Below are 15,425 nucleotides of genomic sequence, written 5' to 3'. Positions count from 1 at the left end.
GGGTTAATTCGCTATTCCTTTTTGATTCCTAACTTATTTTTAATTCTTCTCTTGAAAAGTACCCATACTATAGATACCAACGAACTTAAAATACTCATCAGATTGGGGCTTTTTTAGAGCCATGCTAAAGAGATCCCATTTTCTTTAAGAAATCGCAAGTTTCAATGCACTGCCACAGTTGTCAATATTAGAGGATATGCTCCAGGGCTTTCAGTATTATAAAAATATTACTTAAGAGCACAGCAGTCTGAATAATCCCTGGGTATCATTAGATCAAAACATGCTTTGACATTAACAGTCTTAAACACCAGACCATGATGTCCAGTACGGTAGCCACTAGCTACATGAGGCTCTTTAAATTTAAATTAATTCAAATTAAATGTTAAAATTTAGTTCCTTAGTCCAGTAGCCACATTTCAAGTGCTCAATAGCCACATACACCTGACAGCTATCAAATGGTACACTACACATACAAAACATTTCTACCATCATGGAAAGTTCTATTGGTGAGTATTATACTGGATACCAAACAGAAAAACAACAAAAAACAAACAAACAAGAGGCTAAGTCAAAGCTCTTAAAAGGTTGCAAGGGGAAATTCAGCATTAAGTGATGATTTTGTTAGAAATGGGAATCAAACAGATGTGCAAGTAATCTTAATTGTCGTACTAGATAAGGCAGTTTGGCCTTTTTAGACCATCCTTTGGCAGGGGAAAATAACATGTCTACAACCCAAGGAGCAATGAAACAATCTGAATCCTCTAAGCAGAACTCTGTATTTTATATTAGTCACACACTGGTGTTTCTATATATAGTGTGCAGTTAGTTTTCACTTAATGAAAAAACTTAGAAAATACACCTGTGTATCTTTCTTGCAAATAACTAGATTTCTATAGTGCTTTCAGTTTATTAAGCTCTTTTGCATTATTATAATTCACAGGCCTCTCACTATCTCAAAAGGTTCATGAGTTAGGTGTACCTCGTATGTATTTTCACAAAATCCTATGCTGCATGCTGACATAGCACATACGCCACTGATCTTAATGGCCACACTTGAGCTTCACAGAGGCAAGGATATGTCTCTAGCCCCGCATCTTGCAAAGTACATGGAATCTAACAATGTTTAATGCCTATTAGGTGCCAAGCCCTATGCTCAGCACTTTTCAAATATTATGCCATTTAATCATAATACAATTTCTCTGTTACAAATACTATAATTTTAAAATCAAGAAACCAGGGCTTTTCCTGTAACAAAAAGTCCAAGCATTCCCAAGCCACCTCACTCACAGAATAAGTCTGGATTGGTCCCAAAGCAATCCATTAAGGCTTATTTCATAGAATACAGAGTATCAAAGATGTTTTGTTAATTCTTACATGGAGATGTTCCTCCAGAAAGGTATGCTACTTCCTGCCTTGCAAAAATGCTGAATTTCTGGTTTGAAATTGATGTGGGAATCTACCCTGGCTCACTGAACCATCACCACTGCCAACACTAAGAATGCCCCAGAACAGGGCCCCTGCCAATCTGTGCTTGCCCCCTATGCAGGTGAGAGGGGTCTCCCCGGGGTCTGCATGTGTTCAGCATCCACTGGAGTTGGAAGGCCAACTTCCAGAATACCTGCAAAATGTCAAGTGCTGCTTTCTCCACAAGAGAGAAAAATAAGTGGAGAAAATGGACTACACATTTTTTAAACAACAAACTAAAAAACCTTCTCAAAATATTAACCCTGTACCATATGCTATTTTTTAAGGACTGTGGGGAATTGTCTTTTTTTGATCTTTAAAATCCAAGTCATCAAAAGACTCTAATCCCATTTTTAAAAATAATCCTATGCAAGGTAACAAGCATAGACAATGTATATATTAAGAACAGAACTTTGTGATAATAAGGGTTTAAAAAAAAAAGATTTAGCAGTCATGAATATCAGGCCCCTCAGATTCCCATAGTCTTACAGACTTTTGTTTAGAGTCAAGTCAGCCATGACCTCTGATTTTGACCATTTCCCACATCTGGATTCACCAGTGTATAAACTCCTTGATCTAGCTGTGAGGTACAGAGTAATGCAAGTGAGACAATCAGTCAATTTCTAGGTCCCGGAGACAAATTCAGTCCAAGAGACATGCCACAGGGCCTTAGGGTCAGGGTGTGTGGGTTCAGTAAAACCACCCTTTGCGGGGACAAAAATTTTCTATTAAATACATAACCCAGATGTTTGCATTACCAGGATGTCCTCCCACAAACAGTGGAATAACCCTGAAGCGCCCAAGTGCCCCTCTCTCCATCACCCCCACCCCTTCCCCAGCCACTATCTCCCTTCAAATTCTGCATCTGGCTTTGGTCTCCAGGCCGTCTGAGGTAAGCGCAGCTACACTTATATTTAACAACAGAAAGAAAACACTCGGCTATAGATTTTTGCAATAAATGGAGCAAATTAGTTTTGGGGGGAAGGAGAGGGAGGCCCACAGGTGTCTATCACATTGGTCAAATAAGGCTACAAGTTAGATAACAGGCCATACAATCTTTGGTTTATATATTCATTTGTTTATAAGGTAATTATGAACAAGGTATTAAAACTGCCAATTACTTGAATGACGAATAAAATTTTCCTTGCAGTAAAAGTGTGCTCCAGCCAAAGCCAGCAATTTCCTGAACTGCACACCTCCTAAATTGCAGTGTGAAAGTGCTCAGTTATAGACAGAGCATGCACAGTGCCCTCTTTGTCAGCACTGCTCCCTCGCACAAAAATCCCTCACAACTGCCAGAATAATAGTCCCTGTATCACAAAAATTTAAATCTGTCCTAATGGAACTGAATTAAATCCAAACACCACTTTCTTATTAGCTCTTGGACTAACTGGCAAATAACCACCTGATATGTACCAGTTTAAAACAAAAACACAAACAAACGAAAAACCCCTTGCTTTATATCATGAAAGAAGGGTTTTAGAAAAGGAGACAACTACCTTAAAAAATTGGATTAAAAAACATACTTTATCATCGTACAACCCTCAAGATAAATATATTCCATGAAGTGGGTCACAAACATCCACTTCTAGAAGACAAAGATTCAATTCAACTCCAGCTTTTTTCCCAAATATGGATAAATGTCAAAATTGATCAACACCTTAAAAAGCACTGCAGTTAATTAATATTTTTGACAGGAAATGTGCAATGCTTGAATAAAAACAAAACTGTGAATACCTTTTCCCGTTATTTAGTTACTGTGGAAATGTCATCTCATCATTGTTCAAAAATCACAATATGGCCCTGTCAGTATTGAAAGGCGTTTCAGCCTCGTGCAAATCTATCTTAGAGACAAGGAATATTTTGGTCTTCTATGTTTGTTGATTGTACAGGAAGTTCCACGGTCAAATCATTGCTGAGGCGAAATATAATTAGTCACTTGTGGACACACAGACCCGGGGGCTTGGTTGGTCAGGAACGCAGACGGTTCCCTCAGGCTTCCAAGAAGCCACAGGAAAAACAGGAGTCCCAGGTATTTCGGCCTTGGCTTCTTGGGTCCAACAATAATAGTTTCATTTTCACTTTCCAGCCAACTTTGCCAAATACTTTTAAAACGCGGAGGCAAACATGGCTTCCCATTTTCATCTGGTGATGTTTACTCTGAGCATGGTGGAGATGTACTATGAACAAGATGGATGTGGGGTCCTTGACCTCACAGAGCTTAAAGTCTAACAGGGCAACAGTAGGCCATGGGGAGAGCTCAACAGCGGTAAGTGCTGTGACAAGGAAGGAAGAGCAGGCAGTGGAAGTGGAAAGGACAGACTCCCAGAGAGCGGTGGTGGGAGGACTGTACAAGGAGCAGCTGCACTGAGACCTGAGGGATGAGGACTTGGCTCAGGGAGAGCGAGGACCCTGCCATTCGAGGCAGAAGCAAGGACGTGCGGCAGGTCTCAGGCAAGCGAGAGCAAAGCAAGGCTCTTCCCTCAGAGGAAATGAAGGAATGGCTTGATGGCTGGAGTTCAGAGTGCATGGGTGGGGAATGGAGAAAGGCGAAGCTCAAGAGTGAGGCAGGGAGGAGAAGAGAGCAGTCTAAGGGCACAGTCAAACCACACCAGGCATTTGGTCTTTATTGCACGATCAAGTGTGGGGAGGGGGCCGGAGGATGTCCAGTGGTGGGGTGACAGTATCACAGGTGCATTTTCGAATGGCTGCCTTTGCATAAGTGGGTGGAAAGGCAGGTGGGGGCAAGCAAGCCCAGGTGCAGGAGCACCATTTCAGAGGCTCCTAACTCGATGCAGAGGACAGATGAAGGCACCACGACGATGGTCTGCCTCAACGCCCACTTGGGGGAGGAAGCCCCATTCTTCCTCTGGTTTTCAGAGGCTGTGCTTTCCTTCTCCCTTGACATACATACAGCACTGCAGCCTCTGGCCACAGGGAGCCAGGCCAGCTCTACCAAAGCTCCCACTTACTCTGTTACCACTGCACCCTGTGTTTCTGATCTGGGAGATCTAAGGCATGGGTGCAGACTAGGGGCCCCTCACGCTCAGGTGTGAGACGCTACTGACTACAACAGCCCAAACCCGGCATTTTAATGTGTCTGTAATCACTAAGAAAATCGCTAAGTGTGTAATTCCCTCATATACAAACTGTACTTGTTTGTTGTGATACTCGGAACTGCCCTGAGTGTAAACCTGGAATAAATTAATACAGTAAAATATAACTTAGGTTAGCGATACGACCACTTGGTTTGACACTGATTGGTTCTACTTTGACTCTGTGATCTCCAGAAATCATAACTGTCTCAAAAGAACCTTCATGCACTCTTAAGTGGATATAAATGGTGTTAGTTTATTTCCAGAATCAGAAAGGAAAACCACAGAGCAGAATATTCCTTGTTAGTGAGGAACCAGAATATCAGGCTTTTTCACACTGGAATTCCTGAACCAATCAAAGGGTAGCTTCTCCATGAATAAGAAATATGTCAATAGTTTCTGCTGTCTCCTACCTACTGCATAAGAGGCAGCTTACGGCCTGGCAGCTGTGATGTGTAAGGACTGGCAATCTGGGCAATTTAGAGAAGGTATCTGAATGCTGCACTTTCCTTTTAGAGAGGATGTGCACACTGAAATTTAATGTGAAACCATTTTTTATATGTTTGCAATGCCATCTTTTCTTAGAATGCCTTGCTCTAACACATCCTTTAAGTCCAATTCTGTTACTGCAACTAATAAATTGCTGAATCTGTGGTCATACCATACAAACAGCCATCGAGCAAGCATATTAAATGTATTGACTGGTACAGTCAGCCTGGCCCCAAGGAAATACTGATTTCTATATATAACTTGCAAACAACCAGTCTAGCACGATTTATAAAGGAATTACAAGTTGTTAAAGACAACACTACATTTTGCAAATGCATTTTACTTCTGACAATAATCTCTGCCCCCTTCTAAAAAACGTCTCCTTGAAAACCTTTACTGGACTAAGTAACACCCCATAATATCAGGCTTCTTTTAACAGAAAGATTTGGCAAGCAAAGAACCTTTTCCATACAGATAAAAATAAACTGTCTCTGCTCAATCTCTTTTCTAAAGATAATTAAGAAGTTTCATTAAAAGAGCGCATGTTCAGACTGGTCCACTGGTACTGTGGGATCAAAGAATAAAGCCAACTGAGGAAACTTTTGCAAGCAGAGAGATTCTTGATTAAGAATTAATGATGCTAACCAGCAAATGAGCCACGGTGTGAGGGGCAGAGTCAGTTCTTTTAGCTAAAAGCCAGGTGGGCATAAAACAATTATCTTTTGGATCATAAACATGATAAGATGGCCACGATATTTTAATACAGAGATCCTACAGTAATCAGGTCCCTATTCATGTGCCAGTCATAACACATGCTGAAAACAGAAAACGAAACACGAGCTGGGCACAGCGGTGAGGACCTGCTGTCCCGGCTACTCCGGAGGCTGAGGCGGGAGGATCACTTGAGGCTGGGAGCTCTAGCTCTAGTCTAGTGAACACAGTGAGACCATGTTTCAAAAAAAAAAAAAAAAAAAAAAAAACCAAAAGAAAGGAAAAAGAAATATATGTGTCAAAAACCCAATCCCACCACATCACCACATACAAAACCCTTCTTTGATCCCCAAGAGTAAATTCAATCTAGTCCTTTATGTAAACATTTTTAAAAGCAAATCCTCGAAGACAAGAAGATGATAAAGATACTGAAAAATTTAGATCTAAAATAATTTATGTACAATAAAAATGGACTCTACTTGGATTTAGTAAAATTTTTAAAAATTCTCTACCTCTCTTTCGAGGTAGAGGCCTTCCATAGTCATCTTCGCATGTCAGGCCCCTGCTCTGGTTAAGCTGTGAGTCTGAGTCTCCTACTAGCTTGTGATTCACTTGTGAGTGGGGAGAGCTTCTCATTCATCTTTGGTTCCCCAGAACTCAGGATTAAATGAGTAAGTTCAAGACCCTTAAGTGAACAAACAATCTCGATTAGTCCAGAAACTCTGGATTAGCTTTACACTGGCCCATAGGATTTATTTAAGCTGCTGTTCAAGATACCCTTTGTACATCTGAAAACAGTATGCCCATTATGGCTGCCAGCCAGAAAACAGAAACATAAAACTGTGATACCCTACCTTAATCAACCTGCTAAAAGAACTCTTTGACACAATAATTTAAGCTGTAGTTCCCCAGAGAGGAGATTTTGATTCTATTCCTGGTTCTGCATCTTGATCTACTATACTATGTGAAGGAACCTTGATTTGCTCAAGGAAAATGGAGGGAAATGGAATGAAATGATCTTCTCCAGCCCTAATGAGCTGTGATTCCAGATGTGGATGACAAACACTGCAAATGACCAGATTTGCTACAGAGGCTTCACACAACCACGTTATGTAACCACAGCCTCTTCCAGAACCCAGACGCCCTCCTGTGGGATCCCTTTCTCCTCTCTCCTGTGTCGGAGTCGCACTGCTTTGGATGTGCAGTCTTCCTTTCACTCCGTTTACCTCTCTCATTTTGCATGCCTTCCATTAGCTTTCCAAGAAACCATGTATAACCTCATTATGTTTGGAAATGTCTTTATCGGATAGACAGTTTGGATCTGTATAGAGTTTAGATTATTCACAGGATTCACAGAATTACAGATTATTAATAGGATTTGAAGATGCTGCTTTAGGCTATCATAGTACTCACGGATCTACGTTTCAGGAGCCAGCGGCCACTCTCTCTACTCCAGTGTTTCTCAAACTTAGCAGACATCAGAATTGGGGAGTGGGAGCATCCTGAACCATGGAATGTTGAGCCCCACAGGGCTTCCATCTCAGCGGGTGTGGGGTGGGACCTGCCTTTCTACCAAGTTCTCAGGTGGTGCTGATGCTGCTAGGAGCACGAGACACCCACTGTCAGTGCTCACAGGCAACCTGCTTTGTGGGGTTTTTCCCTCCTCTCAGAGCCTCTCTTTCCCCCTGGTATTGTGACACTGCACAGTCACATACCTTGCTGAAGGTCTTTTTCCATTGTGATGGCGCTCAGTAGGCCCTTTCAATCTAGAAACGTGTACTCCTCAGTTCTGGGAAATTGTTTTGTGTCTTCAGTAATTTCCCCCCTTCCATTTCCATAGATGTCTCTTTGTGGAATTCCAATTAGATAAACGTCAGACTTCCCAGTTGATTTTCCTTTTTTCTCATTTTTTCCTCTCCAGTTTTCATACCTTTGTCCTTTGGTTCTTATTTCTGAAAGAGTTCTTCAACCTTCTCCCAACACCTCCATCACCTTTTGGAACTTCATTTCTGAATATTCCTTTTTATTACTTTTTTCACCATGTTTTCCTGGTTTTATGTACATAGCATCTTCTCTTCTCTCTCCAAAGATATTAATTTTGAAGTTCCCTTCTCCTTCCATTGTCTCTGATTCTCTTTTTTCATTTTGTTTCAGACCCTGACTTTGTTAAAAACGTCTCCAAAAGTCTGGGCATTGGCTATTCATTCATATTTAGTAAAAGGAGCACTAACGGCTCACTGAGGGCTGTGTGTGGTACAGGCTTGTTGAATGGTGAGTCCCAGTACAGGTAGGTGACTGTGAGGGACCTATTTCAGGGAGGGGTATTTCTGTGGGTCTCAGCTCTCAAATCCTCCAATCTCCAGTGTGGTAAGTACAAGCATGGCTGTTGGCTGCTACCATCTGGGAAGGCTAACAGGGAAATAAGCTCAGAGGAAGGGCTGTCCGTATTCAGATTTGACTTTCTCTGATTTCAGAAGATGATGCCCTCAATCCTCTCCCCCTGCACAACTTGGCTCATGCCTTGAATCCCAGAGACTTTCCATTTGAGATCTCTTGAAAATAAACTTTCAGTCTTCTGCACAGGGGGAGGGTGGTCACTGGGCTTTGAGCTTAGGAGGAGAAATCTAGAGGTCTGATTACTTCTTTTAACTGATCCCATGTTCAGTCCTACTCTGCACTCCCACCTTTATAGGTTTTGAATTCCTGAACCATCCTGAAGTTCTGCAACACACACACAGCTTGCTTTGTTTTCAGGATTAACTCCATTTTCAACCTCTTTTAAGTCAGTTACAACTTATCCATTTGCCTACTCCATTTTATGGCATCTTTCATTTGGACTGTATCCTGTCTTTATGTTCTTTATTTCTTCTTTGTTCCTGTTGGTATGCACTTTTGTAATTCCTTTACTTTCATTTTTAAGGGGATTTTTAGGAAGGAGCAGATTGAAATGAATGTGCTCAATCCACTATGCTTCACAGGAAGTCTTCAATAGAAATTCAATCTATGAATAAAACCAGTTTTTCTTCAAAAACCCAAATAAAACCTTCCTTCAAAAAAAGTCACTGTAATTATTTACTGAAAAAAAATCATTTGAGTTAGATTTGTATATACGATTTTAACAAAAATTTACCTCATATAAAGAATTTGCACTTAGATGATAGTACAAAAATCAGAAAACAGTGCATCATTGTTACTCTCAACCCCAAATTAATAGTTATAAGAGAGAGGATTAATTCTGTATGAACATCAGGCTAAATTAATCTCATTTTATTTTTTTCATGTGGTTCACAGACCAACTCACTAAGGAACATCGTGGACACAGAATATCTTGATTTCACCCAAGTATATACCTTGCCCTTGTGAATAAGACACAGAAAATGTGGTGATAATGATCACACAGGCAGGTGAATCCACACCCTTGTCTTTTTTTCACAGACTGGCATCAGCCTTTAGGGAAGCTGCTAGTGGCTACTACTGGGCCTGCCTGTGGCCCTGTGCTGTGAACAAGATAGAGACTTGAATACTCAAGTGCAAACGCCACAGGACTAACGAAGTATAACTAATCTGTTAGATGGATCATGATCCGAAACCTCTCAAAGTACTAAAATGACGGTCTAGAAGCAAGACAAGAATTGAGCTGGGATAAAGGCAGTATTTTGAATTTTTAGTCAAGCATTTTTACAAGGCCTATTTGAAAGCAATTCTTATGAAAATGACAACGAACTTAGGAATCTCAGTGGACCACAAATTCAATATGAGCCAATGATACAACACTGTACTTAAAATGTTAATATAATCATATGCTTCGTTAATGTCTAGTATTCTGGTCAAGACATATGGCCCACCATATTCTGTATAAGTCAGACCACATCTCAAGTATCTTGTTCTGGGCACCATGTATTACGCTGTCGTGCCAGACAGGTGTGTGAGGGGGAGAACTTTAAGGCTCTGGATCTGCACTGCGCAATGCAATAGCCACTGGCTATGAGTGGCCATTGAAATAGATTAATAAATTAAATAAAATTAAAAATTCAACTCTTCAGTCACACCAGCCACATTTCAAGTGTTCCGTATCCATGTGTCTAGTGGCTCCACAGTGGACAGCACAGACAGAACATTTCCATCATTGCAGAAAGTGCTACTGGGCAGCACTGCTCTAGACCCCACGTCACACAAGAAATGGGAATGAGCATATGAGCCAGGAGAAGGAAAGGCTTTAAGAAAACCTTATATTTTAAGGCTTGTAATAGTATGCAGAAAACAGAACAAAGTTGTTCTCCCCAGCACACAGAACTGGAACAACAGGTAGAAGCTACAGAAGGGCAGAGCTCAGCTTAACATGTGAGGAAAAAAAAGAAAAATCTGGGCAATTAGAACCAGTCACTGTGGAAAGGATCCTCACCAAGAATAAGCTTTTGTCCCTGGAAGTGCTTAAGGAGGGAGGTCAGATAACCTCCCTTCCAAGGATTTTTCTACTGAGAAAAATGTCTCTTCCAAGTTATCAGGATTGTGCATCAACACTTAAAACTAACAAAAAAATGGGTCACAACCAGTTACGTAATGTAGCAAACTATTTCTAATCCCTTTCACCTTTTCTTTGATACATGGGGATTGTGCTGAGGAAAGAGAAAGACTGGAGGAGAATTAGAGAAAAAGAGATTTATACAATTAATTGACTACTTCCCTGAGTCTGTAAACATCCATTCATCTCTGAAGAGTATTGCTCTCTATCCACGGCCAATTACCTTGTGTGGGATTGCACAGCAGTAAGTGGCTAAATTTAAAAGCATCTGATTTTTTCTAAAAAAAATTATGTCCATTTTTACTCTATTCCATAATAGGTTTTGTTATAAAAGTGGTTAAAATTGCTCATGCATAGTAAAATTGACAGTCGAAGAACATATACAATGTTTATCCTATGCTGTATGGTACTTGCAACATAAATATTACCTTAATATTTCATTTTGCCTTCAACCTCACTCAAGAGACTGCTTTATCTACTGGATAAAGCTATTTGGAGAGGAAGGGAGACAGCCAGGCAGGTGATTTTAAGTGTTTGAAAGGAGGTGTTTATATTTATAACTGCCTTTCCTTTCATGTTTTAAATTTAATACTTAAGCAACTTTCAGCCAAAGAAAGAAGAGGCGGTACTGGTTAGAGCTCTGTTTCATTGTTTTGGTCTCTCTACCAAACTAGAGCCCTGAACCTCTGGCTTATGGAACACAACGGAGAAACCAAAATAAGGAAGAGGAGGAGGAAAAGTAACTAGGCTAAGACAGAGATGCATGTTGAATCTTGCCATCCTAATCATGAAAAGCAACTGGCTGTAACTTTATTGTTCTGTCTGTCTTGGCAGAACAAGTCTCATTCGGCATCAAGAAGTCTCTTGGTAGACGCTGTACCTGATACTTCAAAGCAGCAATTGAAATGGCTAGCATGAATTTGAGGGAGGGAATGAGAAAATGGTGTAGGTTCAATATTGGTACTGCAGGAGTTTTTGTGGCAAGCTATGCTGGAAAGTCAAGTCGAGGGAGTGGGGGGTCTTTTATTGGCTTTAAGAAACACCACTGGAAAAAAGTTGCCTAATGAAAATGAGTCACTCTATCAAATCTAAAATTGTTGTTACCTTGGAAAAACCAAGTTTTAAAAGGAAAACAATTTTATGTGTATGTGGAGAGGCAGGCCCAGAAAAGTTAATTCTCTCTCTATATATGGTGTCCCTAAAGTTGCCATACATAGGGAAAATGGGAAATTGTAGCTAAATGTACCTTTATTTACAAAATATTCATTACAAAATTTTACAAATTTTTCCTTCGTACAGAGACTTTGGGGACACCCTGTATGTATATTAATTGGGACCAAGCCATCCATTCATTCATTCACTCAACAAACAAGTACTAAGTATCCACCATGTGCCAGGCACCATGCTGCATGCCAGGTTTACAATGGGGACAAAAACCAGACACAGCTCAGCTCTTCTGAAATTACATTTTGGAGGAGGAAACTGACGTTAAAAGAATAACAAATATACAACCAAAGAATGTCAGTACTTAGACAATAATAAAGTAGATCTTATAATAGAAGAGATATACAAATGCATTAAGGGGAAAATCAAGTCGATTCAGAAACAGCTTAGGGGAGGATGAGTATTCTAGGCAGGGGGAAAACCACATGCCAAGGAACCTGGGGCAGGAACAACCCAGCACATTCCTGGAACTGAGCAATGATTCCAGAGACTGCTCTATGGGCAAAGAGGACACAGGTCATCCTTCTTGAGAAGGATTTTGCTCTTGACCTAAGAGCAATGGGGAACTACTGAAGAGTTCAAAGAACCATGTAACAATTGCAAATTTATATTTCGAATGCAGTCATTCTAAATTGAGAATTCAAAAACCTAGCAAAAGCTGTATTCTGGGGAACAGTTTATGATTAAATGTGAAGATAAGCTTACAGACTGTCACAAATACAGCTCTGTGTACAGTAAACTCTCTTTTATGTGCCAGTCATATATAAACATCTCAAAATCTCACAAAAGAATACAACTTATCATATTAAGATATGTGTTTATTTGGTAAGACCTGAGCTTCATGAGGTTATGTCCATTAAATACAAGATTTGGCTTGTATATACTGGTGATGGTTGTAGCCTTCTGCTACGGTTTGAATATTTGTCCTCTCCAAAACTCATGTTGAAATTTAATCCCCAATGTGTTTGGGTCATGAGGGCTATGCCTTCATGAATGGATTAATCCATTCATGGATTAATGGCTTATCATGGGAGTGGGACCAGTGGCTTGATAAGAAGAGGAAGAGAGATGTGAGCCAGCGTGCTCAGCCCCCTCCCCATGTGGTGCCCTGCTCCACCCCAGGACTCTGCAGAGTCCCTACCAGCAAGAAAGCTCTCATCAGACGTGGCCCCTTGACCTTGGGCTTCTCAGCCTCCATAACTGTAAGAAATAAATTTTTCTTTATAAAAACCAAGTTTCAGGTATTCTAAAATTCAGGAATTTTTTATAAGCCATAGAAAACAGACTAAGACTCACTCTAAAATACAATATCCTTTATATGTGAAAAGAAGACATCAGCCCATTTATCCATATCAGGACAGCATACGTTTTAGAATGAATTTTGCAGCAAAAGTGGTCAAATTTCACGGGTTTCTTTACACCCAAATGCAAGTAGTGATGGGGTATGGTTTGTGTCTACTTAATCAAAACAAAACTCCTCAATTCCCCCAGAAACTTAAGTTCTAATTTTGGCCAAAGCTACTCCTCAAGTTCCTTAATTAATATTACAAACTGATGACCTCTTTTCAAATATTGACTTATAAAGGTTTTGGTAAAAAAAAAAAAAGGCTAACAACTATTTGAGATTCACTGCATAGCTACAAAGTTACTCAGATACATTATCACTTGAAAGTATATATAATGCTGGCCTTCTCTATATGCAACTTTACCTCTGAGCTGTGAGCCTATTAAAATATCAATATTGTTTTTAAAGTTAAAGTTGAATTTGATGAATTATTTAAATACACTCTCAGGAATGAAATTCCTACCTAATATGGTGCTGGGTTCAGTATATAAATAACAGAACACTGCAGATCTGATGAGTGACCACTAGTTCAACTCTACAGAAGTCAATGCTCCTACAACTCCCACCCCATGGCCAATTCTCCTTTGTGAAAAAAGAGATGTGGCCCTACCCAACAGCAGGGCACAGAACAGCTCCAGGGATCTATGGAGAACAGATATTTGGAAAGTTATAACTGTTAATTACCAAAGCCACATTATTTATTTGTTTTTATGGCACTCAATGTTGCAAATGAACATTGTTTATTGACTATTTAGAAATACGGAGAACAGTAGATTCTGAGCTTCCTTGAAATGTAGTCATTTCATTCCCCTCCTTAAAAAAGAAATCTTCAATGGCTCCCCCAAACCTGCAAGGGAGAGCCTAAGCACGGAAGCAGCTTCCTGAACTGACCCTACCAATTCACCCAAGTTTCCTTCCTTCCTTCCTTCTCCACCTCACTTGCCCTCACGCTCCATGCGTCCTGCAACCTATGCGCTGGCACAGGCCCCGGCACACTCCACCATCCTGGGCAGCATCCACGTACACTATGTCTTCACTGCCTGTCTTCCTTCTTGTTCAGAGTCCCTCGAGAGCAGAGACCACACCCTATTTTGCTTTGCTCCCTAGCACTTAACACATAGTAGGCATTGTTGATGGGCACTTGGGACAGCTCAAAATTCACCTTACAAGTACACAAGTCCTCAGGCTAAAAATCTTATTTAGTTATTAATTATAATTTTGTGCTCATCAATTTTCTTGGAACCACTTGAAGAGAATAAAAGTTTTCCTGAAAATTCACCCAAAATACAAAGTACTTTCTCTCTCCCCCATCTACTGCTGCCAGGATAATGTTTCTAAATCTCACCTTCCTCCTATAACCCTTCCACTCAAGAACCCACTTTGGCCCACTGCCTCCAGTCTCTGCTCCTCTGCCAAGCCCACTGCAAACGCAACAGCAGCAGCTGCTACAGCTCACCCTTTTCAGAGCCCTTTCATGTAGATCTTGCCATCTGATCCCTTACCGGAACCACAGGAGAGAGATGGGCAGACATCTTAGACTTTTTACAGATAAACAAAGAAAAGTTCATTAAGTCTGCCTAAGGTCAGACAGGTCATTAGTGTGAGACCAGACAAAAACCTGTGTGCCCAATTCCCAGCCCAGGTCTCTCTCCTGTTGCACCAGGGCCCAGGATCTCTTCTCATCCTCTCACATTCTTAAAGAGCATCTTTCGTGTGACTGGGACTGTACCAGGCTGCTGGAGGGATTGAGAGCTCAGTAAGACCTGAGTCCGACCCTGAAATGAGATGTGTGACAAATACCATCAGAAACTACACATGCTGCACTTGTGGGAGTTTCAAAACTGGATAAAAGAAAAATCACTGTCCTTCTCAGAATTCTACAATAACTACAGTTCACACCACACAAATTGCCAATACCTCTTACCACCACTCAGTATTGTTCTCTGTAGTTTCCAACGGCATCAGACCCCTGAGGAGGAGGCATGACTCTCACACTTTCCTGTAACCCCAAAGTATCTCCAACCCAGGAGGACACATGATGTGATGGAACCACAGCTCCCAACACTAAGTTCCAAGGAAGCAGATGGGGGGAACCATCTATCATCAATATACCCCTGAAGATCCCTTATACCACCACCAAAGTACTATATGCAAACATTCTTCCTCTCTCTCAATGAATCCAATATAGATGGTTTTCCTTCAGTGCGGGAACAGATCAATTGTGCGTGTATGTGTATATGTGGTCATTGCAGTCAGTGTTTTGTTGTTTTGTTTTTTGAATTTTTAGTTCAAAACCTGATGAAGTAGTTTGCCAAGTGTGAAGGGCATGGGCTCTGTGAACAATTTGTATCTCTGAACACCAAAGTCACCCTCAGTGAGGTGAAATATTCAAACTCAGAAAGGCAAACAAGAAATGGGGCTTTTATTTCCCACCTCACAGGCACTCCAGGGCAGGTACTCAGTGGCTAGAGTGTTACTTAAATTATTTCTCTTGTTCTTTTGTTCCTTTTAATTATTATTATCGCTGTTGTCATATTTATTATTATTTTACCAAGTGTGCATAATTGAACACAAG

General features: G+C 40.6%; 1 protein-coding gene across 2 annotated transcripts in view; it reads right to left on the bottom strand.

Annotated features, from left to right (window-relative positions):
- The window catches only part of LRIG3 (leucine rich repeats and immunoglobulin like domains 3), a 45,318-nt gene that overhangs the window by 18,554 nt on the left and 11,339 nt on the right, over window positions 1-15,425 (bottom strand). The window lies entirely within an intron of this gene.

Source organism: Lemur catta, chromosome 6 (assembly GCF_020740605.2).
Source record: "Lemur catta isolate mLemCat1 chromosome 6, mLemCat1.pri, whole genome shotgun sequence".
NCBI lineage: Eukaryota > Metazoa > Chordata > Mammalia > Primates > Lemuridae > Lemur > Lemur catta.
The sequence above is the reverse complement of the archived record's forward strand: the minus strand, read 5'-3'. Positions and strand labels throughout refer to the sequence as shown.